This window comes from Stegostoma tigrinum, chromosome 27 (genome assembly GCF_030684315.1).
Source record: "Stegostoma tigrinum isolate sSteTig4 chromosome 27, sSteTig4.hap1, whole genome shotgun sequence".
Classification (NCBI taxonomy): domain Eukaryota; kingdom Metazoa; phylum Chordata; class Chondrichthyes; order Orectolobiformes; family Stegostomatidae; genus Stegostoma; species Stegostoma tigrinum.
The window spans coordinates 32,438,723-32,466,639 of NC_081380.1; the positions used below are offsets into that span (position 1 = coordinate 32,438,723).

A 27,917-nucleotide genomic window follows, 5' to 3' on the forward strand; every position below is an offset into this window, starting at 1 on the left:
TCCATGCCAACCCTTCAAACAACATCCCATCTCCCTACCCTATCCCTGCATTTTCCATGGCCAATCCACCCTAACCTACACATCTTTGGACGGTGGGAGGAGACCCACACAGACAATGGGGAGAAAGTGGAAACACCATGTGGACAATCACACAGGGTGGGATCGAACCCAGGTCCCTGGCCTTGTGAGGCAGCAGTGCCAACCACCGAGCCACCGTGCCATCTCACTGTCCCCACTTGTCCTTTTAAAAACCAGGCTGCCCACTACCGCCCACGCTAACTGCGTTAAGGTGTGTGCGGTGCAAGCTCAGTTAAGCTCATCAAGTTCAAGTGACCACTTGATTTAAATGTGGCAGTCGGGCTGCCCAGTTTTGCTGTCTGGCCACCCTAATATTATCAGGGCCATCTTCAGGGGAGGCGGGAGGGGTCATGGGTGGCACCCCAGATTTATTTAACATGACTTTTGTCCCAGAATCCATCTGACAGGAGAGGGCTGTAAAAACCAGTCCCAGCGTAGTAACAAAACAGCTCTCACCACAAGTCAAAATGAAACCCAAGTTACTATAACAAAGGTCCTCGCTCATCTCATTCAGTGGTAAAAGTCCATTCTTCTGAATTCCCTATCGGGCTTTCCTGGTGACTGTCTGGTGAACTCTCCTTTGGATCTCCCTCACAAGAGGAAACATTCTCTCTCTCTGTATCCCGACCACCAAAGGGCTTTCTTTATTTTAAAGACCTCTTTTGCGTTACCTCTCAACCCTTTTGTTTGAACAAGAAAGATCCACACCCCCTTTCTCCTTTCCTGATTGGAATATCCCTGCTGTAAAACCTACCCTTTTTGGTCATGTTTTGCCATCTCTGAGCTGTACAAGCCCCCAGATGCCAGTCCATGCTGTGCTAACCTATCCCTGCCTGGGGTACAGGTGGGATGATCAATTTGACCACAGCACTCAGGGATAGGTGATGGAAGTTCAGCCCAGGTTCTCTCTTCCAATTGACGCTTGTGGACACACAATTTAACTCTACTGCATTCTTGTGCTTGGTGCTAATCTGATTTGTGAAGTTCATTTGGGTATAAAAGCCTGGGAAAAAGGAGCAAGAGCAGGCCATTCAGTCCATCGAGCCTGCTGTACCATTCAACAGGATCACGACTGATGTTGTGACTCAATGGCACTTTCGCACACCATACCAGTATCACTTGTTATCCCAAATATCCAAAAACCTACCAATCTCGTCTTTGAATCTAATCAAGGCAGAGTTTCTGTGTTCCTTTGGGGAGAAGGACTCACTATCATCTTCGTGAAAAATTCCCACCTCTTCTCATAGGATCCTGACAGTGTAGAAGCAGGCTATTCAGCCCAACATGTCCCACACCAACCCTTCAAAGGGCATCGCACTCCCTTCCCTATCCTTGTAACCCTGCATTTCCCATGGCCAATCCTAGCCTTCACATTCCTGGACACTATGGGCAATTTAGCTTGGCCAATCTATCAAACCTGCACATCTTAGGACTACTAGAGGAAAGCCACACAGACAGTGGAATTGAACACACATCTTTGGCATAGTGAGGCAGCATTGCTGACCACTGAGCAACCATGCCACCCCAGTCCTGAATAGTCCATTCCATTTTCAGAAACTGTGTTTCCTGGATCTAGGCAACCCCACTCCAGTCACGTCCTGTGTTTATTCTGTCAAACCCTGTAAGAATGTTGCCTCTTTCAAAGAGATAGCCTCGAATTCATCCAAACTCCAGAGAGCGTAGGATCATTCTCCTCAATTTTTCCTTGGAACAATCCAGCCATCTCAGGTGTCAATCTGGTGAATGTTTGTTTCACTCTATCTAATGATAATACATCCTTCCTGAGGTGAGGAGATCCAAACTGGATACAGTCCTCCAGATGTGTTCTCACCAAGGCCGTGTACGATGCAACATGACGTCTTTATTCAAATCCGCTTGCAGTAAAATGCTACAGGACCCTGGCATCATGTGGTACAATAAAAGCACAGCTTGGTGTTGGATTTATTGCATGCTATTGCACCTGAGCCAGCCTCGAATTAGCATTTACCCTTCAACATTTACAAAATGGGACTTGAGTCTTGCTAAAAAGAAATGACACATTTTGTCAAAGTTTTCAGCCTAGTTCCCCATCAGGATACTTTACAAGAATGCTAATATGAGGGGATAACAGCATTCATACTGCAGGGAAGGAGAATGCTGATTGATTGGCATGTGAGCTCTGATTTGAAGTGGCTTTGCATTGGAGAATACACCCATGAATGGAAGTCCTGACTGGGCTAGGCAATGTTCGCCATGGAAGTCCCAGAGAGAAACAAAACCCGCTTCAAAACTTCAGTGAAATCCCACGAAGAAAGCATCCGGCACAGGTTGGCAAAATAACAAAGTGTAGAGCTGGATGAACACAGCAGGCCAAGCAGCATCAGAGGAGCAGGAAGGCTGATGTTTCAAGCCTAGACCTTCCTACTATCTCTGCACACGTCAATGATGTCCAGTTCATATAACACTTTAAAAGTTGCTGTGCAGTTTTGGAGCACAGAGAACTTGGGAACAGAAGTAGGCCATTCAGCCCCTTGAGCTGCTCCACCATTCAAATGAAATCATGGCTGACCTGCGGCCTAACTCCATATACCTGCGTTTGGCTCATATCCCTTGATACCTTGCTTAACAAGAATCTATCTGTTGCAGGTATCAGGTTGATGGCATAAAAACGATCAGATTTCTCAGCATGTTTTAATCCCATAAATGTACAAAACTGTAAAGGATGAAAAGTGAAAATAACGCTGCAAATCCATTCAGGGCAAAGACTGAATTTGGAGTAAACCTCGCAGACCTTCTACAGGACAATCTGCAAACGTTGATATGTTGAGCTGCAGCTCACAAACAGAGTGCCAAGGAATGTATCATTTACACAAATACCCAACAAAATCTTAAAGATTTGATCCAACACTTCGGCCTTTGCTACAATCCCAAAGATATTTAAACAATGTTTAAACAGGAGCCCTCCCAGGTTACATTTTTCCAACCACAGCAACCAAGGCTGACTGAGACGTGGTTTCCCCACTAGTGGGCAGTATACGCACAGCTGAAGAGGAAATCCTGGGCAGTCCTATCACTTCACGCAGTGATGCCTGTGTACACTTTCTGATGAATGAAACCTCGAGTTCAATAAGCCTGAACCATGCACATCTTTTAATTTGGTGGGATGTTCTGCGATGTTTGTGACCGACAAATGTGCGTGCATTTTTTTTATACCATTCCTGTAAAAATACTGGCCTGGATGATTTTGTGTTCATAACACCAGCATTTGTTGTCATCACCAGAGTGAATTTAACAGCAAGCCCCAGATATCCAGAAATGCACAGGGAAGTGTGGAAATTCGGAGCTTGCCATGCTGTCAGAAACCACCCTGACCCTTGTGAAGGTGCCCCTTCTGGGGTCCTTTCTGATAGACTTGGCACTGATCTTACTGCGATGATACAAACGTGGTGCGCTTACTCATTACTGCTGTACTCAAACTGTGTAAAAATTCTCAGGGATCCTGACTGCACAAATAACTGAGATTTTAAGAGTTTTGTAAGTAATATTTACTGTTGCACAGACTCTCTGAACTCGATACTTCCTTTTGTAAGTGTGGAGACTCATTCATCCAATGAGAAATGACAGACCTGTGAGTCTTAACTTTCTGAGGAAGGGTCTAGGCCCGAAACGTCAGCTTTCCTGCTCTTAAGATGCTGCTTGGCCCGCTGTGTTCATCCAGCTCTACACCTTGTTATCTCAGTCTTACATTGGTGGCAGATAAGTTGTTGAGGGTGATTCTGAAAGATAGGGTTTACATGCATTTGGAGAGGCAAGGAATAATTCGGGGCAGTCAGCATGGTTTTGCGTCAAGGAAATCACATCTCACAAACTTGTTGAGTTTTTTAAGAATGTTACCAAAAAGATTGATGAGGGCAGAGCGGTAAACGTTGTCTACATGGACTTCAAAGCCCTTGACGAGGTTCCGCATGGTAGACTAAATAGTAAAGTTAGATCACATGGGCTTCAGGGAGAGCTTGCCAATTGGATACAAAATTGGAATTGACCACAGGAAGCAGAGCGTGGTGGAGACTTGTTTTTCAGACTGGAAGCCTGAGACTAGAGACATTACACAGGGATTACTTTGTTCATCATTTATCGGAGAATAAGAATTTCGGAGGCATGGTTGGTAAGTTTGCAGATGATACCAAAATTGGTGGGATAGTGGACAGTGAAGAAGGGTATCTAAAATTATAAAAGGGTCAATGACTTGAGAAGTGGCAGATGGAGTTTAATTTGGATAAGTTCAGAGTATTTCATTTTGGGAAAACAGCAGGGGCAAAACTTACACAGTTAATGGTAGGGCCCTGGGTAGTGTTGTAGAACAGAGAGACCTAAGAGTTCAGGTAAGTAATTGTTTGAAATTTGCATCACAGGTAGTTTAGCATGCTTCCCTTCATTGCTCAGACCTTTGTCAATATGAGTTGAAATGTCATGATCAGTTTGTACAGGACATTGGTGAGGCCTCTTCGGGAGTACATTGTCCAATTCTAGCCCCCTCTGCTGTAGGACGTATATTATTAAATTGGAGACTGTTCAGAAAAGATTTACCAGGATCTGGATGTGAGTTTGCTCGCTGAGCTGGAAGGTTCGTTTTCAGACATTTTGTCACCATTCTAGGTAACATCATCAGTGAGCCTCCGACGAAGCGCTGGTGTTATGTCCCACTTTCTATTTATCTGGTTAGGTTTTCTTGGGTTGGTGATGTCATTTCCTGCATTGGTGATGTCATTTCCTGTTCTTTTTCTCAGGGGGTGGTAGATTGGCTCCAAATCAATGTGTTTGTTGATGGAGTTCCGGTTGGAATGCCATGCTTCTAGGAATTCTCGTGCATGTCTCTGTTTGGCTTGTCCTAGGATGGATGTGTTGTCCCAATCAAAGTGGTGTCCTTCCTCATCTGTATGTAAGGATACGAGTGATAGTGGGTCATGTCGTTTTGTGGCTAGTTGATGTTCATGTATTCTGGTGGCTAGCTTTCTGCCAGTTTGTCTAATGTAGTGTTTGTCACAGTTTTTGCAAGGTATTTTGTAGATGACGTTCGTTTTATTTGTTGTCTGTATAGGGTTTTTTAAGTTCATTAGCTGCTGTTTTAGTGTGTTGGTGGGTTTGTGGGCTACCCTGATGCCAAGAGGTCTGAGTAGTCTGGCAGTCATTTTGGAAATGTCTTTGATATAGGGGAGAGTGCTTATGGTTTCTGAGCCCGTTTTGTCTGTTTGTTTGGGTTTATTGCTGAGGAATCGGCGGACTGTGTTCATAGGGTACCCATTCTTTTTGAATATGCCGTATAGGTGATTTTCTTCTGCTCTTCGTAGTTCCTCTGTGCTGCAGTGTGTGGTGGCTCGTTGGAATAATGTTCTAATGCAGCTTGGTTTGTGGGTGTTGGGATGGTTGCTCCTGTAGTTCAGTATTTGGTCCGTACGTGTTGTTTTCCTGTAGACGCTGGTTTGAAGTTCCCCATTGGCTGTTCGCTCTACTGTGACATCTAGGAATGGCAGTTTGTTGTTCTTTTCCTCCTCTTTTGTGAATGTTATGCCAGTAAAGGGTATTATTGATGGTCTTGAAGGTTTCCTCTAATTTGTTTTGTTTAGTGATGACAAAGGTGTCATCCACATAGCGGACATAAAGTTTGGGTTGGATGATTGGCAGAGCTGTTTGTTCGAGTCTCTGCATTACTGCCTCTGCTAAGAACCCTGATATCGGAGATCCCATGGATGTACCATCGGTTTGTCTGTAGGTTTTGTTATTGAAAGTGAAGTGAGTGGTGAGGCATAGGTCCACTAGCTTGATGATGTTGTCCTTCCTGACGAGGTTGGTGGTGTCTGGTGTATGTGTCTTCGGTTCTTCTAATAGTGTAGTCACTGATTCTTTGGCCAGGTTGATGTTGATGGCTGTGAACAGGGCTGTTACGTCAAAGGAGACCATTATTTCATCCTCTTCTATCTTGGTGTCTTTGATAGTGTTCAGGAATTCTTGGGTGGAGCGAATGGAGTGGTAGGAGTCTTCTACTAGGTGTTTTAGTCTTTGGTGTAGTTCCTTGGCTAATCTGTAGGTTGGTGTTCCAGGTAGCGACACTGTGGGTCTAAGGGGGGCTCCTGGTTTGTGAATTTTTGGTAGTCCATAGAAGCGTGGTGTGTTGGATCCATCTGGTTTCATTTTTTGGAAGTCTCTCTTGTTTAATTCTCCAGATTTTTGAAGTTTTTTGAGGAAGGCTGTTGATTTGGTTCTCTAGTTGTGGGGTCTGGTCTATCGCCACCTGTTGGTAGGTGTCGGTATCTGCAAGCAGCTCGTTCGCTTTCTCAATGTAGTCTATTCGGTTTAAGATGACTGTCAAGCGACCTTTGTCTGCAGGTAGGATAACGATGTTTTTATCTTTTTTGAGTCCTTTTAGGGCTTTCCTTTCTTGTGTATTGAGTGTGTTTTCTTCCTTTTTCCTGCTTAATGTTGGTGCAACTGTCGGCCTGATGGTTTGCTGGGTTTCTTCTGAGAGAATCCTTACACATCCTTACAATCCTCTCGTATCCTTACATACAGATAAGGAAGGACACCACTTTGATTGGGACAACACATCCATCCTAGGACAAGCCAAACAGAGACATGCATGAGAATTCCTAGAAGCATGGCATTCCAACCGGAACTCCATCAACAAACCCATTGATTTGGAGCCAATCTACCACCCCCTGAGAAAAAGAACAGGAAATGACATCACCAACCCAAGGAAACCTAACCAGATAAATAGAAAGTGGGACGTAACACCAGCGCTTCGTCAGAGGCTCACTGATGATGTTACCTAGAATGGTGACGAAACGTCTGAAAACGAACCTTCCAGCTCAGCGAGCAAACTCACATCCAGAACCTCAACCTGAGCTACAAGTCTTCTCAAAATTTACCAGGATGTTGCCAGGACCGAACAGCTTGAGTTATAAGCTTAGGTTGGGACTTCTTCTGCTGGAACATAGGGGGATGGGGGTAACCTTATAGAGGTTTATAAAATCATGAGGGGTATAGATAAGGTGAATAGCAAAGGTCTTTTCCTGTAGGGTGGGGGAGGTCAAAATTAAGGTACATATTTTTATTGTGAGAGGAGAAAGATTTAAAAGGGGCAACTTTCTCACACAGAGGGTGGATCGTGTGTGGAACGAACAGCCAGAGAAAGTGGTGCATGTGGGCACAGTTACAACATCTAAAAGACATTTGGACAGGTACATGGATAGGAAAGGTTTCGAGGGATATGGGCCAAATGAAGGCGAGCGGGACTACTTCAGTGTTCCTCCAGCTCCACGCTGGGTTATCTCTGACTCCAGCATCGGCAGCTCTTACTATCTCTGGGGCTAGTTTAATTTGGGAAACTTGGTCGGCATGGACTAGTTGGACTAAAGGGTCTGTTTCTGTGCTGTGTCACTCTGTGACTCTTGCATTGAAGATGTTTTAAAAGTTATTTTGGCTTCCAGCACAAGAGTTGGGTTTAATTTCTAATCTTGCTTCATACTTGATGGTTCGGACTCTGTGTAGGTCATCAAGATTCTTCACTAACTAATTGACAAAACCCATTTGCAAAACCCGCATTTTCTATTGTATGGGTATAGCCCCCCGATGAGGGTCACTTTGTTTGCACCTAAGCCCATGGAAACTTTGTAAACTGCTGTCAGAGAGTCAGTGTTAAATATCATTCCTTCCATGTTGACAGCAAAAGACAGGCTATGTATTAATCCCAGGAAAATCCATAGTTTTAGGAAGGGTGAGATGAGGGAAGATGTTGGAAAGAGCTGCCTTGCAGTGACAGCTGATGATTTGTGGAAGGAATAATTTGGTAGTAATTATAGAGATTCGGAGACCTCAATGACAGGCACCGAAGCGACATAAAGGAAGAAGCAAAGCAATATCAATCTGGACTCTGAGACACTGGAGAGTTACCATCACTCCAGGCCTAAATGACGGGACTGGGGCATTGCTTGGATGTTGCAGTAAGCTTCTGCACCATCCACACACCAAAAGACAAGCTATCTGCTCCAAACATCATCACAGTAAGTGCTCAACAGGAAGGCAGGGGCTTGCAGAAGAAAAAGCAACATTCTCCCTGACTGATGGAAGTCTCTAGGCCAGGATGGCTCTCAATTAGAGAGGGAGCATTTGCAAAGGTGCTGACAATTCTGAATGTCTCTGATAGTCCCAGATGAAGGCCAAGTGCATGTAGTAGAAGGAGCATGCTGAATCCAGAGTGCCCCAAAAGGAACAGCCAGTATCTCTGATGAATGGGAACGGCTCCACCTCATCTTGTACACCTCAAGATAGTGCTCTAGTTCAGTTCCCAGTGGTACTTTCATTTTTACAGACATTGTGATCCACCTGGGGCAGGGTGTCTGTACCCAACATCGGGCTGAAAGAAAGTAATCTTCGTTCCCAAGAGACTGCCCAAATAGAAGAAGAAGTTGTTCTATGTTCTATGTTTCACCTGCTTTCATTCCAGATCATATCCCCCATGTCCCTGTGGCTAACCAGTTCTCGCTCGAGGCCTTTGACTCAGGTCATCAGGTAAAGGGCAAAAGCTGAGAGGAAATCAGAATGAAATGATGTACATCTTTGGAAGAGTAGCGCGACTGTAGCAGGGGCTGAGAAGGTAAATATTTCCAAAGTTAAGCAGCAGTGTTGATGAAGATGAGAGAGGATGTGAATTCACAAACTGAATAACAGCCATGTTTGTGACCAGCAATGCCTCATTAACTCAAGAAACTGATTTCTATTTAAAACCACACTGCGTTAAATATTTGCTTCTCTGCGCTGGTAGAAAATAGCAGAGTTTAGCTGACTCTTTCATGCGACTGAGAAGGATTAGGAGAGTCGATAGGAACACATGCGATTGTGCACAGGCCAGGGAGGGAATGGGTCTGTTCAGCTTTACTAGTTCAGTGGCTCCCATTGTTCCTTCAGAAAAGAAGCATTTTGTATTTTTAGACTCTTCTCAACTTAATGCCATGGAATTCTCAAATTAGGCAGGAGAAGTTTGACACTCTTCCCTCCCACAAACCGCAGTTGCTGCTGAGGCAATTGTCAATATTGTATCTAATGTTGATAGATTTTCTTAAGAATCAAATTAATGAAGGGATATGGAACAACCCCACAACCACTACCAGTTGTCACCCAAGATGGCAGCAGAGTAGCAAGGTTGAGGCTGCGCTCATTCACTCTTGTCTGCTTTCTTTCTTTTCTGTCCCTTTTACTTTTGATCTTTTTCTTTCTTTGTTTTACATTTCATTAAAGCCCCTATGTGGCGGTTCGGTGGCATGGCATGGCAGTGAGGGATGGGCCAGGCATCCAATGGTGGCAGCCTCCCGGTGGTCGGAGGTGGTGATGGGATTCCGGGCTCCTCTCGGTGACGGGGGGATGAGGCAGCAAGGCATCGGCAGTGAAAGCGGGCCTTTCGCATAATGGTGCTAGCCACCGTCTGGGCCTGGCAATAGGATGCGGTGATGGCAGCAATGACACAGCTCCTTTCAGCATTTGGGAGCGGTGGTGGTGAACCTTCTCAGGGCGATTGGAAGCAGCAGCATCAACAGCAACAATAAGAAATTTGGTTCCTCCTGGAGATTGATATAACACACGCAGGCTGACCTAGGCTCCAGGCTGTGGCTAGGCCTGTGTGCCTACATCATTGGCTGAGCATTCCAAACACTTTTATGGAGATAAGACTTTCAACTTTAAGATCTGGACATTTTCTTACGTTTTGGCTCTTCGGAACTTTTTTCTCTTCTTTTACATTTGGTTTTGTAACCAAGATGGCATTGGAGAATGGCGACATTGTACACTTTTCACTGTACTCATGCATTCCTGTGCTTGAGTACAGGTGGCAACGCAATCTAATTACAATTCTAGAAGGTCAAGTGCAGTAAATAAATGGAACACCACCATCTGCAAGACCCCCTCCAAGCCTGTTACCATCGTGGCTTGGAACGATGTTGCCATTCTTTCTCTGTCAGTGGGTCAGTGGAACTCCTTCCCAAATGGCTTTGTGGATGCACATACCGCAAATGGACTACAGTGGTTCAAGAAGGCAGCTCACCACCATCTTCTCAAGCTTGGGCAATGAATGCTGATCCAGCCAGTGACATCCACATCCCACGAATGAATTGGACAAATGGTCAGGATATAGACTTATGTGGCAGATCAGCCAAGATCTCAATGAATGGCAGACAGACACAAGTGGATAAATGCCTAGTCTTGTTCTGATCTTCCTGTATTCCTAACCTGATGTTCTTTTGCTGTCTGTCGAAAGGAAGACAACTTTAGTGGTGAACCAAGAGAAAGGGGTAGGTTGTTGAGAGTGCTTTGCTGTGCTTGTCAATGTATTATCACTAGCTTTAGAGGAAGACCACAGCAGCCAGCAAACTCTAGAATGCACAAACTTTCTTTCTGATGACACATCAAACTCACAATTTAAACCAAATCTTTTACAGTTTTGGAACAGTAACGAAATTTAGAATTAATGGGCTATTTATATTGTAGGAATAATAGTGGCACTGTGAGTTGCTAAGTGAACACAGTGTATACTGTGTTCCCATTCTCCACTCTTGGTTGGTCTATATTCTTGTAAAGATTAGTCAGACATTCCGCCATCCAAGTCTATTCTGTTATTCAATTAGACTATGGCTACTCTACACTTTATTTCCCATTGACTTAGCTTCCCTACCAGAGACCAAACTTTACTCAGAGTAGATCATGAAATGAAAATGTGTGGAGTTTGCACATTCTCTCCGTGTCTGTGTGGGTTTCTGCTGGGTGCTCTGGTTTCCTCTCACAGTCCAAAACCATGCAAGTTTGGTGGATTGGCCATGCTAAATAACCCCGAGTGTTCAAGGATATGTAGGTTAGGTGCATTAGCCATGAGAAATGCAGGGTTACAGGGATAGAGTAGTGGGATGGCTCTGGGTGAGATGGTCTTCAGCGGGTTGGTGCAGACTTCTTGGGCTAAATTTCTTGTTCCCATACTGTAGGGATTCTATGATAAAAGGAAGAAGACCACCTGTCATATTTTTGCCCACTCACCTATCGCCAACCATTTTCACACCCCCTATCTCTTCTTGACAACTTGCTTTCCTATGTATTTTGGTGTGATTGACAAGCTTAGACATCATACAATCAGCCCCCTCATCCGTGTTATTGGCATAAATTGTAAATCAGCACTAACCCGAATCTCATTCCACTGTTGTAGGTCAGCGCCTGGAAAAATGAACCATTTATCCCTGCTCTCTGCTTGTAGCGCCTACCTGATCAAATGGTTTTTGAAAATCCAATCCAGCATATCTAAGGTCTCTCTATTGTTATTGTTTTTTACTTCCTCAGAGAACTCCAATAAATTAGTCATTCAGTAGTACAGAACTAGGGTATTGCTGAAAAAGGACACTTTTCATCTGGCAAACATCAGGAATTTACATCCAAGAATACCAATTCAAGGAAAAAAAATTATACTGTATGAGGAGACAGTGCTGATTGGCACATAGGCCTTGGTTGATAAATTGACATTCCACCAACCAGAGTCAGCTCAAAGATTTTCTATATGATGAATAGGTCACTGGATCGTAACCTCCTGGACATTGACAGCTCCACTACACAGACAGCACACTGTGTGTGAGATTATGAAGATGGTAGACGCTGTCACTGACACCAGGGAGGCTATCATTGATAGCCTTGACCTCTGGAGTCTGACTGTTTCAATGGGTATTTAAAGAGGTGAGCAGGAATGTAAAGCTCAGCTGGTGGAGAAGAAGACCCAGAGAAAGCAGAGACCACTGAATAAGGCACATTCTCAGCCCACACAGGCAATTGCAGCAGACATTCCCGTGCCAGAATGGGGCCCTGAAGTCACACTCGGAGATGCTTAACACAGAGGTAACCACCAAGGTGCAGATCATTGTTTGAGAAGACAAAAAACTCACTTCTGAAGAAGGGCCCAGACCCGAGATGTCAGCTTTCCTACTCCTCTGATGCTGTCTAGCTTGTTGTGTTCCTTTCAGCTCCACACTGTGTTATCTCTGACTTCAGCATCAGCAGTTCTTACTATCTCTGAAACTCATTTATCAAGCTGTCTTTGTTGGGCATGCTGTTTCTGGTGTTGCCAGAGGTGGCGCTCCTGAGCTAGTGGTTGCCTGATTAGGCTGGCACAGCTTTGGGGCTGAGCCATCATTTTTAATTGGATGTTGGCTCTGGTAGTGATCCCTTAATTGGCCAACACTGGCAGTATGCCACTCAGGATGCCACCACCAAGCAGAGTGCTGTTGGCCCTGGTGGGACTTCACCATTACCATCACCATCAAAACGCAACCCTTTCTGGATTACTTTGGTCTTATTTCCATCTCTTCCTAAGTTTTCCCAGACTTGCATATTTCCATTATTTTTTGCAAAGTGATGAAGACAATTTCTTTTAGCTTCATATAATGCGACCTCCATTGTTGATCACCTTTGCCAAACCACTTTGCATTTTTGGGTATGTATTTGTATTGTGTTGTGTTAGATATTCCTTTGAATAATGTCCTCTCTTTACCTTTTAATACTAGTTCAAACCATTTTATTGTGATCAATTAATTTCTAATTCCTTTGCAATTTCCCATACTTAAAAACTGTGAGCTTCCCTTCTCTCTCTTCAAGCTGCTCAGCTAGATTTTGAAATCAACACCAAAGTGATGGCAGTGTTTGTCGCTGATTTTGAAGCAAGATGTCCTCAAAGTTCTAACGATCTTCGTGGTGTGCCGTCCCCTGTGTGCCCAGACTTCAGTTTGAATATGGCACCAAAGTAAGGGGAACTCCAGGAAACATTGATATTACCAGCCATAATAATCAGCCAACCATATTTAAGGAATCTCATAGGTGACAAACCAGGAAGTAAAACACATTCATTAGCCTTCACTGGTGTTGGAATTTTTCCAGGAGCTAAAATAAGGGATTGGACCATACAGAAGGCATAGATAGGAGCTGAAATATTATTTTTAAATGTTTTTATAGTTAAAATTATTACTTTAATATATCAGTATGGTTATTTTATCCAGAATGGACATTCCACAACTTTATTATTTTTTCAGGGCCGGGGATGTTGTTCAGCAATAACGATGAGAATGAGACAACATCAAAATCTTAAGTTATTCTTCAGACAATGAAGTGTAATACTTTCAAGGATGTTCCATCACATTATAACAGGAAAGAGCATACTCTTGTCCATTCAGTGATTTCTAATTTTTGCTGTCAGTAGAGGAATTCCACAACACAACCTGTGGAGAATTGTGAGATAACAAAGCGTGGAGCTGGATGAACACAGCAGGCCAAGCAGCATCTTAGGAGCACAAAGGTTGACGTTTCGGGCCGAGACCGTTTATCAGAAAAAGGGGAGGGGAAGACGGTTCTGAAATAAATAGGGAGAGAGGGGGAGGCGGATCGAAGATGGATAGAGGAGAAGATAGGTGGAGAGGAGACAGACAAGTTAAAGGGGCGGGGATGGAGCCAGTAGAGGTGAGTGTAGATGGGGAGGTAGGGACGGGGGTAGGTCAGCCCGGGGAGGACGGACAGGTCAAGGGGGCAGGAAGAGGCTGGTAAGTAGGAAATGGAGGTGCGGCTTGAGGTGGGAGGAGGGGATAGGTGAGAGGAAGGACAGATTAGGGAGGTGGAGATAGGCAGGGCTGGTTTTGGGATGCAGTGGGGGGAGGGGAGATTTTAAAGCTTGTGAAATCCACATTGATACCATTGGGCTGCACGGTTCCTAAGCGGAGTATGAGTTGCTGTTCCTGCAACCTTTGGGTGGCATTGTTGTGGCACTGTTGGAGGCCCGGGATGGACATGTTGTCTAAGGAATGGGAGGGAGAGTTGAAATGGCTCGCGACTGGGAGGTGCAGTTGTTTATTGCAAACCGAGCGTGGGTGTTCTGCAAAGCGGTCACCAAGCCTCCGCTTGGTTTCCCCAATGTAGAGGAAGCCACAATGGTTGCAGCGGATGCAGTGTACCACATTGGCAGATGTGCAGATGAACATCTGCTTGATGTGGAAAGTCTTCTTGGGGCCTGGGATGGGGGTGAGGGAGGAGGTGTGGGCGAAGGTTTAGCACTTCCTGCAGTTGCAGGTGTGGTGGGTTGGAGGGGAGTGTGGAGTGGACAAGAGGATCATGGGGATGGTCGTCCCTCTGGAAAGCAGACAAGGGTGGGCTTGGAAAAATGTCTATTTTGGTGGTGGGGTCAGATTGTAGATGGCGGAAGTGTCGTAGGATGATGTGTTGGATCCGGAGGTTGGTGGGTTGGTACGTGAGGACGAGGGGGATTCTCTTTTGGCGGTTATTGTGGGGACGGGGTGTGAGGGATGAGTTGGGGGAAATGCGGGAGGCACAGTCAAGGGCTTCCTCGACAACTGTGGGGGGGAAATTGCGGTCCTTGAAAAACGAGGACATCTGAGATGTGTGGGAGTGGAATGCCTCATCCAGGGAGCAGATGCTGCGGAGGCGAAGGAATTGGGAATGGGGGATGGAATTGTTGCAGGAAGGTGGGAGGGAGGAGGTGTATTCTAGGTAGCTGTGGGAGTCGGTTGTAGAGTCTTGTGACTTCCCACCCATGCACAGGATCCAAATATTTCTTGCATTTCAGAGGCAAGGCAATAACCATCAACACCAGAGAATCTGAACATCTCCCCTTGCTATTCAGCGCCGTTGCCATTAATAAATCTCAGTATTGACATCCCAGGGATTAGCATTGACCAGAAACTGACTGGACTAGCTTTGTAAGTACTGTAGCTGCAGGCAGATGTCAGAAGCTAGGGATTCTGTAGTTGGTACCTCATCTCCTGACTCCCACCTTCCACATGGTGAAAGTCTGGAGTGTGATTGTATACTTTCCACTTGCCTGGCTGAAAGTAACACTCAAGATGCTTGATGCCACACAAAACAAACCAGACCATCTAATTGCCCACACATCCACAAATACTCAGTCCCTCCACTACTGACACTCTGCAGCAGTATGTACAAGATGCACAGCAGAAATTTACTAAGCTTCCTTCAACAGCATCTTTCAAACCCATGATAAGGACAGTGGGCGCATTGGAACACCTTGCGTTTCTCTCCCAAGACACACACCATCCCGATTTGGAACTTCATTGCTGTTCCATCGGTGTTGTTGGGGCAAAATCTTGGAGCTTCTACCCTCACAACCCGGCAGGCGTCCCTACCCCATGTGAACTGCAATGGTTCAAGAAGGCAGCTCACCACCTACTTCTGCAGGGCAGTTAGTGAAGGATAGTAAATGTTCACCTATCCAGCAATGCCTCATTCCATGAAAGAATTAGCAAAAGTAATAACTGTGAATGTTGACGATTACACTGTCATAACAGCCTTGAAATCTGGGCCAATATTAAATTAAAGCATATTGCAAAAGGCACTTCCACCATCAGATGTGAACTAATTTGGCTTGTCATTCACCATTAAATTCAGTCTCGGTTGCTTCTATATCATACATTTTGAATGTTTTTCTACAAAACTTGACCGCATTCCCAGAAATGCGTTTCCTTCGTTGTGTGGTCTGTTTTGCTTCTCCTCAGTCGATGCAAAAATTAAAATTGTCCTTCATCATCACTTTGCATTTGCTGCTCACCTCCTTGATATCTGTATTTATCCATTCCCCCATTACAGGCCCAACTATCAGGATACTCTCAGATAATCTGTATTGTAATAGGCTCTTGTTAATTGAGATATAAAGGCACCAGAGAAATGCAGCACATCCAAGTTGTATCAAACAACACTGGCAGGACTATGGCCCTCCTCAACTGCCCAGTTTCTAAGTGTTGTTTGTAATTTTCTGCTTGACGCAAATGTGCTCTGGTATTTTTTAAAAAAGCAAAGAATCCAAGTTGAGAAATATGGTCAAAGAGCAAGTATTTGTGAGAACCTTTTATAACCAGATCTTGATAAAATAGGGGAAAGTACACTGAATTAAAAATAATTTAGTACATTACCAGAAGGAAACTTTAATTGCTGATGGGTTGTGACTGTGGTCTCAGTGGTCAGGTCACAGGTAAAACATTTTCCATTGTCTTCACGCATGTCAGAATTGGATGGTACATGACTAATGGTGTGCCTCAGGGGTCAGTGCTGGGCCCATTGCTGTTTATTATCTATATCAATGATTTGGGTGAGAATGTACACGGCATGACTAGAAAGTTTGTGGATTACACTAAAACAGGAGGTATCGTAGACAGTGAGGAAGGTTATCAGAAATTGCAGCAGGATCTTGATCAATGGACTGAGAAATAGCAAATGGAGTTAAGATAGATAAATGTGAGGTGTTGCAATTTGGAAAGTCAAATCCAGGTAGGAGTTTCACAGTAAATGGTAGGGCCTTAAGGAGTGTAGTGGAATTGAGGCACCTTGGAATTCAGGTGCACGGTTCCCTGAAAGTGGAGTCATCGGTAGACAGGGCAGTGAAGAAGGCTTTTGGCAACTGGTCTTCATCAGTCGGGGCATTGAGAATAGAAATTGGGAAGTTATGTTGCAGGATGTTGGTGAGGCTGCAGTTGGAGTATTGTGTTCAGTTTTGGTCACCTTGTTATAGGGAGGATGTTATTAAACTGGAAAGAGTGCAGAGGAAATTTACAAGGATGGTGCCAGGACTCAAGGGACTGAGTTATAGGGAGAGGTTGGACAAGCTAGAACATTTCTCTGTAGAGTGTGGAAGACTGAGGAGGGATCTTATAGAAGTGTATAAGATCATGGGAGGCATGGACAGGATGACTGCACTCAGACTTTTCCCCAGTGTTGGGGAATCGAGGCCTGGAGGGCATCAGTTCAAGGTAAAGGGAAAAGAATACATTGGAACATGAGGGGCAACATTTTTGTACAAGGAGGGTGGTATGCATATGGAATGAGCTGCCAGAGGAAGTGGGTGAGCCAAGTACATTAACAGCGTTTAAAAGGCATTTGAATGAATACTTGGATGGGAAAGGTTTGGAATGTTATGGGCCAAGTGCAGGGAAATGGGGTCAGCGTGGATGGTCATTTTGGTCAGCATGGGCCAGTTTGGGCCGAAGGGCCTATCTCCATTATGTAGGACTCTATGACTCTATGACCTGCTATGACAAGCTTTCAGTAGGTTTACCAACTTGTCATAGGATGGGGTCAAGGTCTATGAGGGATCAAGGTGAAAACAAGATTGATTAAGGGGGGCTGAAATTTTTGGCAGGATGAAATTTAAGCAAACCACATTGTCGCTGGTTCATTTTCTCAATTAAGATCTAGCTCCATAAGCCTGTAATGGCAAATGCTTAATTTAGCCTCAGGAAATAAATTGGGCAAGATGGTCATGTTCCTAACTTGATGTTACAACTGAGGAGGATCTCTCTCACTGCTTTCTCACATTCTGATTCCTGGCTGTTGGGATATAGCAATAATGCCAAGCCATTCAGCTTCTCAAAACCATTTTGTCAGCTGCTGGGTGATAATGGCTGGCAGAACATGGTGACTACTGGAATTTTACATAAAAATATTTGCCCGTGGCTTGTGGATACTATGGGCAAGACCAACATATATTGCTTACTCTCAATTGTCTTTGAGAAGGGGTTACTTAAACTCGATTGGTAGAGTTCAATTGTTTCATGGCTGAGCAAGTAACAAACTTCTTAATAAACTTTGCTCCGTCAGATGATGAGACATTTGACAACTTAAAGGAGTGTGTCAACAGCCTTATTTAGTCACATCCAGATTAGTTTGGCTGGGTTTCCTATCCTATTTTGCTGGACCCTGCTTTGCAGAAGAGTCATGCACCTGATCTAGAACTATGGGCTTGAACAAATGCTACTCTGTTGACCATATTAAAAGAAGACACTGCATTCCTAACAGAGAAAAGAACAGCCAGAGGGAGAACAGTACACACTTACTTTTGATATATAAAGAAATCTGCTTTGCTGCTGTTGCTTTGTTCGCAGTGGAGAAAACTTTGGCCACATGCTAAAAATAGCAGTCACAGTTGGGTAACTAGGCATGAACACATTCTGGTAACCAAACTCATGCCCACACATTGCAATCGCATTTTCAGAATTCAGACTACGTTCACCACTAGCATGTTCGAAGGAAGGTTTGTAAAAAGAAATACATCTATTAAAAAGAAAGATTTGACATTTGATTGACAGCTTTTGCAATTTGCAGATGTCCCAGAGCACTGCACAACCTTTAGAAGCACTGTCAAATTGGAGTCAACATTGTAATGCAGGAAATACAGCTGTCAATTTACACAAAGGAAGCTGCCACCACCAGCAATGTGAGAATGAAGGATGCATTTGTTTAGCACACCAGAGATATCTCCCTTGCTCTAGGAACAGGACCATTCGGCCCATTGAAGCTGCTCCACCATTCTAGTTTTGATCATGGCTAATCATCTATCTCAATGCCTGCTTCCCTCAGCGCTACACAAGAGTGACAGCTTTGGTTTTTTTACTTTCAGTGCTCTGAAGTGGCACCATAACAAAGAGACTTTTGACTCGGAGGGAAAAGTGTTACCAGTGGAGCTGTGCTTAACATTACTGGGTATGTTTCTATTTTACATGCAATGATACAAATTAAAGCAGAAGTAGGCCACTCAGCCTCTCATGTCTGCTCCAACATTCAATAGGATAATGGCCGATCTGATTACTCCACATTCCCACCTACCCACATTAACATGTGATGAAGGGTCTAGGCCTGAAATCTCAGCTTTCGTGCTCCTAAGATGCTGCTGGGCCTGCTGTGTTCATCCAACTTCACACTTTGTTACCCACATTAACATCTCGCTTCTTGTTTATTGAGAATCTATCTACCACTGCCTTAAAAATATTTAAAGACTCTACGTTTCCTGCCTTTGGAGAAGAGTTCCAAAGTCTCATCACCCTTTGTGAGAAAGTAAATTCACCTCATCTTTGCCTTAAGTGGGCAGCTTTTAAGGTTAATCAGAGATAATGGGAACTGCAGATGCTGGAGAATCCAAGAAAACAAAGTGTGGAGCTGGATGAACACAGCAGGCCAAGCAGTATCTCAGGAGCACAAAAGCTGACGGTTTGGGCCTAGACCCTTCATCAGAAAAGGGGATGGAGAGAGGATTCTGAAATAAATAGGGAGAGAGGGGGAGGCAGACTGAAGATGGATAGAGGAGAAGATAGGTGGAGAGGAGAGTACAGGTGGGGAGGTAGGGAGGGGATAGGTCAGTCCGGGGAGGACGGACAGGTCAAAGGGGTGAGATGAGGTTAGTAGGTAGGAAATGGGGGTGCAGCTTGAGCTGGGAGGAGGGGATAGATAAGAGGAAGAACAGGTTAGGAAGATGGGGATGAGCTGGGCTGGTTGTGTGGTGCAGTGGGGGGAGCGGACGAGCTGGGCTGGTTTTGGGATGCAGTGGGGGAGGGGGAGATTTTGAAGCTGGTGAAATCCACATTGATACCATTGGGCTGCAGGGTTCCCAAGCAGAATATGAGTTGCTGTTCCTGCAACCTTCGGGTGGCATCATTATGGCACAGCAGGAGGCCCGGGATGGACATGTCATCTAAAGAATGGGAGGGGGAGTGGAAATGGTTCACGACTGGGAGGTGCAGTTGTTTAGTGCGAACGGAGCGTAAGTGTTCTGCAAAGCAGTCCCCAAGCCTCTGCTTGGTTTCCCCAATGTAGAGGAAGCCACAACGGGTACAACGGACGCAGTGTACCACATTGGCGGATGTGCAGGTGAACATCTGCTTGATGTGGAAAGTCATCTTGGGGCCTGGGATGGGGGTGAGGGAGGAGGTGTGGGGGCAAGCATATATCCATTTCCTACCTACTAACCTCATCCCACCTCCTTGACCTGTCCATCCTCCCCATACTAACCTATCCCCTCCCTACCTCCCCACCTATACTCTCCTCTCCACCTATCTTCTCCTCTATCCATCTTCGGTCCACCTCCCCCTCGCTCCCTATTTATTTCAGAATCCTCTCCCACTCCCCCGTTTCTGATGACGGGTCTAGACCCGAAACGCTAGCTTTTGTGCTCCTAAGATGCTACTTGGCCTGCTATGCTCATCCAGCTCCACACTTTGTTATTTAAGGTTATTCAATTCTGGATTCTCCCACAACAGGAATTATCCATTACATATCCACCCCATCAATAACCCTCAGCACCTTATATGTTCAATTAAGTTGTCCCTTTCTTCTGCAAATTCCAATGGGTACAGTCCAGCAATTTAACTTTTCCCCCTAAGACAATCTGCCCATTCCAGATACTAATCTTGACCAATCTTCTGTAATTTTCAACTGCTTACAATACATTTGCATCTTTCCTTAAAAATGCTGGCTAATATTGTACACAGTACTGCAGATGCAGTCTTACCAATGGCCTGTATGACTGAATCATAACCTCTCTACCATGATATTCAATTTCTCTCACTATAAATGATATGATTCTATCAACTTTCCTAATTACTTGCTGTACTTGCACACTAATTTTTTGTGATTCAAATACAAACCCAACCTGAGCCGTGTGCATCTCAGAATTGTGCAAATTTCTGATTATTTCAATAGTATGCTTTGTTTTTATTCTTCCTGTCAAAATGGACAATTCACACTTTGTCATTTTACATTCCATTTGGCAGGTCTTTGCCCAGCCACCTAAACAATCTGTCTCTCTTTTTAGATCCTTTATGTCTTCTTTACAACTTACTTCCTCACCTATCTTTCTCTCATCTTAAAATGTGGCTCGCGTACATTCTACCCTCCATCCAAGTCAATTATTTAAACTGCAAACCACTAAGGTCCTAGTACCAATTCCTACAGCCTACCCTTCATTCAGAAAATGATCCAAAAATGATTACTGTCTGCTTCCCGTTAGCTAACCAACCTCCTAACCATGCTGACCTATTACCCTCTCCACCTTGAGCTTATATCTTTTTCAATAACCTTTAATGAAGCACAACAATTCCATTGGCTCCTCTTTATCTAAAGCACATAATTTTCCCAAAGACAACACAAATTCCTTTTCACAAAACCATTTTGACTCTGCCTGATTACCTTGAATTTTTTTATGATGATTTGCTATAATGATTTTTATGATTCATTCTAACATGTTCCCCATTTCAGATGTTAACTGGCCTACGGCGTCTTGCTTGATTGAAGTCTCACTGCAAATCATCCTTGCCCTCCCCAGACTGACCCCTAATGATGAGCAGCCTGCCTATGTGTCTGTGCAATACAATATAGTACCAATGGCCACTGGTTTTGGCTGAAGCATCAACACACTAACAGGTACATGTGGAAAGGCAGGGATGTTCTGAGCATGCTGTTAGGTGCTGAGTGAGTGAGTGCTAAGATGGTGAGTAAGCAGTCTGGTCCAAACCATGAGTGTCCTGCAGAAGTCCTTCAACATGAGTTACCAGTGTCCCCTCTGTGTTTCCTGAGCTCACTGTATTTGTGTTAGAGAACTGGCATGAAGCTTATGAGAGATGTTGGATACCAAGGGCTATGTGTGGCTGGTGCTTGTAGATGCTGAGCAACATGGAGGTTTCTTTTAATCAGCCATGAGCTGAAGTCACCACGTACCCACCTGGACTTCTGCATCGAGAATTCTCAAGATCCAACTTGTTTGGTTAATGCAGAAAGTTCAATTCTAATGAGGTGAGTTGTGGCATTAGTAAGGTGTTTAACAAGCCATAATGCCCATCACAACATGCTTTGCTGGACTTCTGACATGAATCAGCCTCAAATCTCTCCATAGACTCCTTATATTTATAGAGACCCTACAGTCTGGAAACAGGCCATTTGGCCCATTGAGTGCACACTGGCCTTTTGAAGAATGTCTCACAAATCCCCACCCCCTAACTTATTCCTGTAACCCTGCTAACCCATCTAGTCTGCACATATCTGGACACTATGGGTAATTTCCCAAGGCTAACCCATGTAACCTGCCTATCTTTAGGCTGTTGGAGGCAACCAGAGATCTCAGAGGAAACACAAGTAGACATGAGGAGGATTTTCAAACTCCACTGACAAAGCTGTGCATGGATGTATTGAACCTGCGTCCCTGGGGCTGTGAGGTAGCAGTGCTAACCACTGAGCCAGTGTGCTGCCCCTTGACAGACTTGCGTGTTTCAGGAAATGCCTGGGACAACCAGAAAGCAGCTTTAGGAGACTCCTCAGTAGTTTGCAATCTCTGAATAGAAGCCCAAAATATTTTAGCCAAGAAGCTTTCAGTCAAGTGAATGTTGATCGGAAAATATTTGTTGGCAGAGGTGAACTATATCTAAAGTGAACATGGAATGTTTCCAGGTAGAGTGTGTCCAATGTAGGATAAAGGTCACTGACTGTTCTGATTTAAGCTATCTATTCACAAAGGAGAAGTTGATGTTAATGAGATTACGAATCATTACATTTGTGTCTTGGATATATCTGTTGCTTCTGATGCCCAAATGAAACCCCCGTTAGTAAAACAGCAGACTCATCAACAGTTGATATCCAACTCCCTAGTCCAAGGGTACAAATAATCACTTGTTGATACTGAATTTGAGTATTGCTGAAAAATAGACACACTTTGTTGAAGCTTTTCTTCTTGCAGTACTTGAACCTATGTGTATGGATATGCAGGGTACTGTTTCATCCAGACAGAAAGGAATACTGTTCCCATTTCAACCCAACAAAACAGTTGTCAGCTTTTTCATGGTGTGTCCCTTGGGGCAACACTTTGACCAATCAGAGTCAAACTGCTTGGTTTAAAATGTAAACTTTACACAAAGCTTTGCAGTTAACTGTCAGTCATCAACTAATTGGCCCACAGTGACTCCTCTACTTTCAGACAGTATAAATGTTCATTTCACTTTAAATTGGCATTTCTTGTGAGCTGCCTTGATGAGAGCAAGACAAAAGGGCTTGACAAACTGCCTTTTTTTAAAGCAATTCCAAAAGTATGTTAACTTGCTTGAAGAAATAAAGGAATGGCCTATTAAGCTGATTAAAGCCTATGATAGTGAAGATTGGAAGAAACCACTTTGTCTAGTTTGGGGGATGATGGGAATCTGGGAAAAAAGGGGGCAAATAATTAAACCTGGATAGTGGCTGTGTTCACATGAAGGATAGGGGAAAGCTGTAATTCCCTGCACTAAAAAGTGTTGAGAAAAATTGAAAATTCCAGAACTGAGCTTGATAGATTCAGTTAAACAAGCATATGAAGGAACCAAAAACAAAACTGAGGACAAAGCTGAAAGTTTTGGAGAGACTCAGCAGATATGATAGCCTCTATGGAGAGAGAAATGTTAATTCTGTTTCTCCTGCTCCAGCCACTGCCAGAAATCCCAAGTGTCTTCAACACTTTCTGCTTTTATTAGGGAAATGAAGGTACTAAGGATAGGGTTGAGGTACATACAGCATAGCTGCCCTTGTCCTTCTGAGTAGTTGAGGTCACAAGTTTAGAAAGTGCTGTTGAAAAGATCTTTGCAACTCCTGTTGACATCATCCACAAATGCAGGCTCAGTTTTACAAACCTGGTGGCAACACTGAGAGCTACCCCAGTACCAGCTCTATCAAGCCCTCATTGCCTCTTGATGGTCATACAACTTTTATGACCCCCAGTGCTGGACTGGGTGAGCAGGATTTTCATCCAAGGAGGCATTGTGAAGAACCAAACCATTATATTCAGTCTTTGCTTACATCCATGAATCCCAACCCTTTCCCTGGCAAATTGCCCAAGATTGAACAGGACTGCTCGCAACCTCAGTATCATATTTGATCTTGACATGACCCTATATCTACATCAATGTTAGGCTAAACCTGACCCAGCTCTGTAACATTGCCTGACTGTCTGACTCTGCTCCTGCCTCAGGTTTATAGGAGCAGAAACCCTTGACCGGTTGGTCAGGGTGGGTGGTGAGGGAGGGTGGTGAAGTGTCTCTTGGCTCAGTTGGCTGGACAGCTGGTTTGCCAATACAGCGTAAAATCGACAATACAGGTTCAACTCCCACATGGGCTAGGAACACCAGGAAGGTCCTGCCTCCTCAGCCTTGGCACCTGGCTGAGGCATGGTGACTCTCAGGTTAGACTCACAACCAGTTGTCTCTCTCTCATGAGAGAATGGTCCCTAATCCACTGCAGCTAAAGTGACTTTTCCTTTACTTTATAACTATTCTAAGCAATCCTGGCTAGTGTTCTATGTTCTACACTTTCTTAACTGGAGGTCTTCTAGAGTTCTATTGCCCTTGCCCTGACCCTTGTCAGATCCTGTTCACCAATCATTTTGGTGCTCACTGATCTGTGTTGATTCCCAGTTAAACCACCTCTCCATTTTTAAAATTCTCCTCCTAGTTTTCTCATTCTCGTCCCATGGTCTAACCTTTTCTTATCTGGAGGTAATCACCTCCAGCCTCCTGACCCTCCCAGGTACCCTGTTCTGGCCAATTGGGCATCCAAGATTTTAATTGCTCAACTAATGGTGGCCATACCTTCAACCATCAAAGCCCTGAATTCTGAAACACCCTCCCTAAACCTGTCAGCCCCACTACCTCTCTTTTCATCTTTAAGATATTACTTGAAAGCTACCTCTTTACCAAGGCTTTTGTTCCCTCTCTCTAGGCCTCTTTAAGTGTCTCTGTGTCAAACTTTATGTGTGAAGCACCTCTGGGCAGCTTATTACTTTAGAACAGTTATATTTAGGAAAGTTTTCATTATTAGGGGGAGTGGTTAGCTCACAACATTTCAGAAAGACCGACCTTTCTGCTGCCAATGTAAATTAAACCATTGTAGAATGGACCTGAAATACTTTGGAATTGCAATTTAGTGGCTTATACTATCATATTTGTTCAGCTAAAATGGCTAAAGTATGTCACAGGAAGTGTTGAGCTATGAACAACACAGATCAGAGGTACAGTTTTGTGTAAGATGCTTGCAAAGTCTTTTTTTTCCATGACAGGCTTACTTTTGCAATACTCAAATGCCATTCACATGTTTTTATCAAAATAATCAAAGTGCCACTCTTTAAATTTTGAAGCTGAACTCATAAAGCAGAGATATTCATCAAGATAAATTGTTCTTAGAATAACCTATTTGAAGTATCGAGAACTACATACAGCTCTTTCCTCATTAGCCTCTATTTGACAGTGATGGCGTGCCACATCTGACACTTTTCACTCTCAACACTCTCTGGATTATTAGCTGTTATGAAAGCCTCAGGTATTTAGTTCTCTGGAACATTTTGACTCTTGCACAATCCTGATTTTTATCCCTCCACCACTAATGCAGTCAACTCAGTCCTAAACTCCAGAATTCTCTTTCTCGAGCTCTCTGCCTCTCTCTCGCTTTCCTCTTTTAAGTTACTTCTTAAAACTTGTCTTTTAGGCCATGCTTTAGACCATCTAGACTAATATCTCCTCATGTGGCTTGGTGTCAGATTCAAATTGACAACTCTCCTCTTGAAGTGCCTTTAATCATCCAAAATGTTAAAGTCGCTACATAAATGCAAGCTGTTATTGTTGTTAACCTTGATGTCTGTCATAAACAACTTATGCATTCAAAAATTGTTTTGGAGGGATGGGAATTAAATGACTGATTTTAAATCATGAATCATATTGGAGAGCCTACACGTTGTGGCACGGAAGGGTGAGATTGGATTTGGCTTCTGACATTCAGTCTCCGAATATGTTTTCCAAGCCAAGAAGTGCAAATAGCAATTAGTATCTTCTAACTACAGAACAATGGAGTTAGTTTCCTTATTCTTAATGAAAACTAAATTGTTCCCTTTTTTCTGACATTTTCTACTTTCAAACAGTCCCTATAAGGTGTACTGCTATATTAATTAATTTGTGGCTCCAGGGCAATTTCACATTATTTTATGGCCCTATGTTTCAGCATCTAATCATAAAGGCAAAGCCATCTCTCTCTATTCTGATTTTAAATAATTTCAATGTCAGCTGCTCAATGCTGCCTTACAGACAAAAATATTTCTGACTGCGTGACCCATCAATCTGTAACTCTTTGCAGGGTTGATACTGCAGTTACTGCCATGGAGAGGGGTCCCCACAGTTTTCCCATTCAAATAGATCACTCCTGACATCTTCATCAGAGTAGGCAGCATTGAGAAGCTAAAACAATTCCACATATACAGGATGAGGTAGTGTGCAGTATGACTCAGAAATAAACTATAGCTACGAACATTCTAGAAATGAAACAACAACCTAACTGTGCAGTTTAGCACCATTCAAGAATGAAAATTAGACCTTTATACAAGGAATGGTATTATCTGTGCAGGGCTGTGCCGCATTGGACCAGAAAGGGTTAAATATTTTCTTGGAAAACTTCACCTTTTGGAAAGAAAACTGGCAGCCCTGTAATCACATCCTGACTTGCTTGTGAGGTTGCATTGAAATTTTCAGCATTTGGAATTAATTGTATCGCAGGCCAGATTTATATTCCCTTTCATTTCTGCATTGTGTCCCTGCTGCCTTACCCCTGACTTCATGGGTGCACAACATGTTCCCAGGCATTACCTCCTGCATCAGCTCATTAGTAGCTAAGTACTGCAAATGCTGGGGATCTGAAAAACAAACTGAAATTGCTGGAGAAACTCAGCAGCTGTGGATGCATCTGTGGAGAGAGAAACAGAGTTAACGTTCTGAGTCCAATATAACTCTTCTTCAACTCCTCAGAACTAAGAAGTGTCCAGAATGACTCATCTGAAAATGTTGGACTCAAATATTAACTTTGTTTCCCTCTCCATAGATATTTCCACACCTGCTGAGTTTCTCCAGCACTTTCAGTTTTTTAGTTATTTTAGTGCTAAAGTCTGGACTAAATCCTAAAACCAAAATACTGCAGATGCTGGACATCTGAAATAAAAACAGTGAATGCTGGAATGGTTCCAGGGGCTGATGGCCTTTCATTAGGGCCATTCTGAGGGAAGATAGTCAACTTCAGACTTTAGCAGTTTGTCTCTCTCTAAAGATGCAGCCAAACCTGTTGAGTATTCCCAACACTTTTTGTGAATGTTTACCCCACACTTTTCCTGATTGGGTGAAGATGTTTGGTGTTTAGTAATAGATCCTGAAATGCATTGGTTGAATTGGTTTGGAGAGTAGAAGGAAGGGGTAGTGGAAATAGCAATTTTTTTACATTCTTACACTTCAAAACATACACCAGTGGCTGTAAAGCACTTCGGGTAGATGCTGCGCAAAGGCAAATCTTCTTCAAATGCCAATCGCATGTCTCTATCCAATGTTTGTTGCTATTCCAATGTTCTAAGCATCATTCCCCAGCTAAAACCAATCAATCTAACTCATGTCCCTCAGAAACAAAATGCTAAATCCTTACACAAGCATTAACTGGCTGTCGACATTCCAGCTCTTCTACTATTGGGCACACAGAGAATAAATGCTCAGTGTTGTGCTCAGATAATGCACATCCCAGAGAACCTTTAAAATGCCACACAAGGGATTTGCTATCCACAAACTGAAATCTTACCTTTCAGTAGTATGCCCCATCAAGAATCTGTCCATCACGCAACACCTCCTGATTACATCCCATATTTCAATCTGTTAAAAGATGCTCAAACTTTCATATTTCTCTATCAGTTATCCAACTTGTTACTTTTGGTTGGTTCAAAACTGAAGAAGTTTTGAGGTTTTAGATGCTCTAGATAATAGCATTTAGCGTAAACAGTCAAAACCATATTTTGACGTAAATATTTCCATGGGTGCAAGGTAATGAGTTGAGGTAGAATTACACCCACGCACTGCTCAATGATTCGCCATTTCAAATTAAAGTTTTTATCAAAAAGGAAACTACAGGGTTAGTTCTAAGCAGAAAAGATGTTTGCCTCGCCCTGTTGTCCTTGTTTCTTATTGTAATTT

General features: G+C 43.7%; 1 long non-coding RNA gene across 1 annotated transcript in view; it reads right to left on the reverse strand.

The window, feature by feature from the left end:
• Positions 1-27,710, reverse strand: part of LOC125464720 (uncharacterized) — a 65,610-nt gene extending 37,900 nt beyond the window's left edge. The window contains exon 1 of the long non-coding RNA XR_007250071.2: positions 27,529-27,710. This is a non-coding gene — a long non-coding RNA (uncharacterized LOC125464720). The remainder of the gene's footprint in view (positions 1-27,528) is intronic.
• Positions 27,711-27,917: the final 207 nt, after the last annotated feature.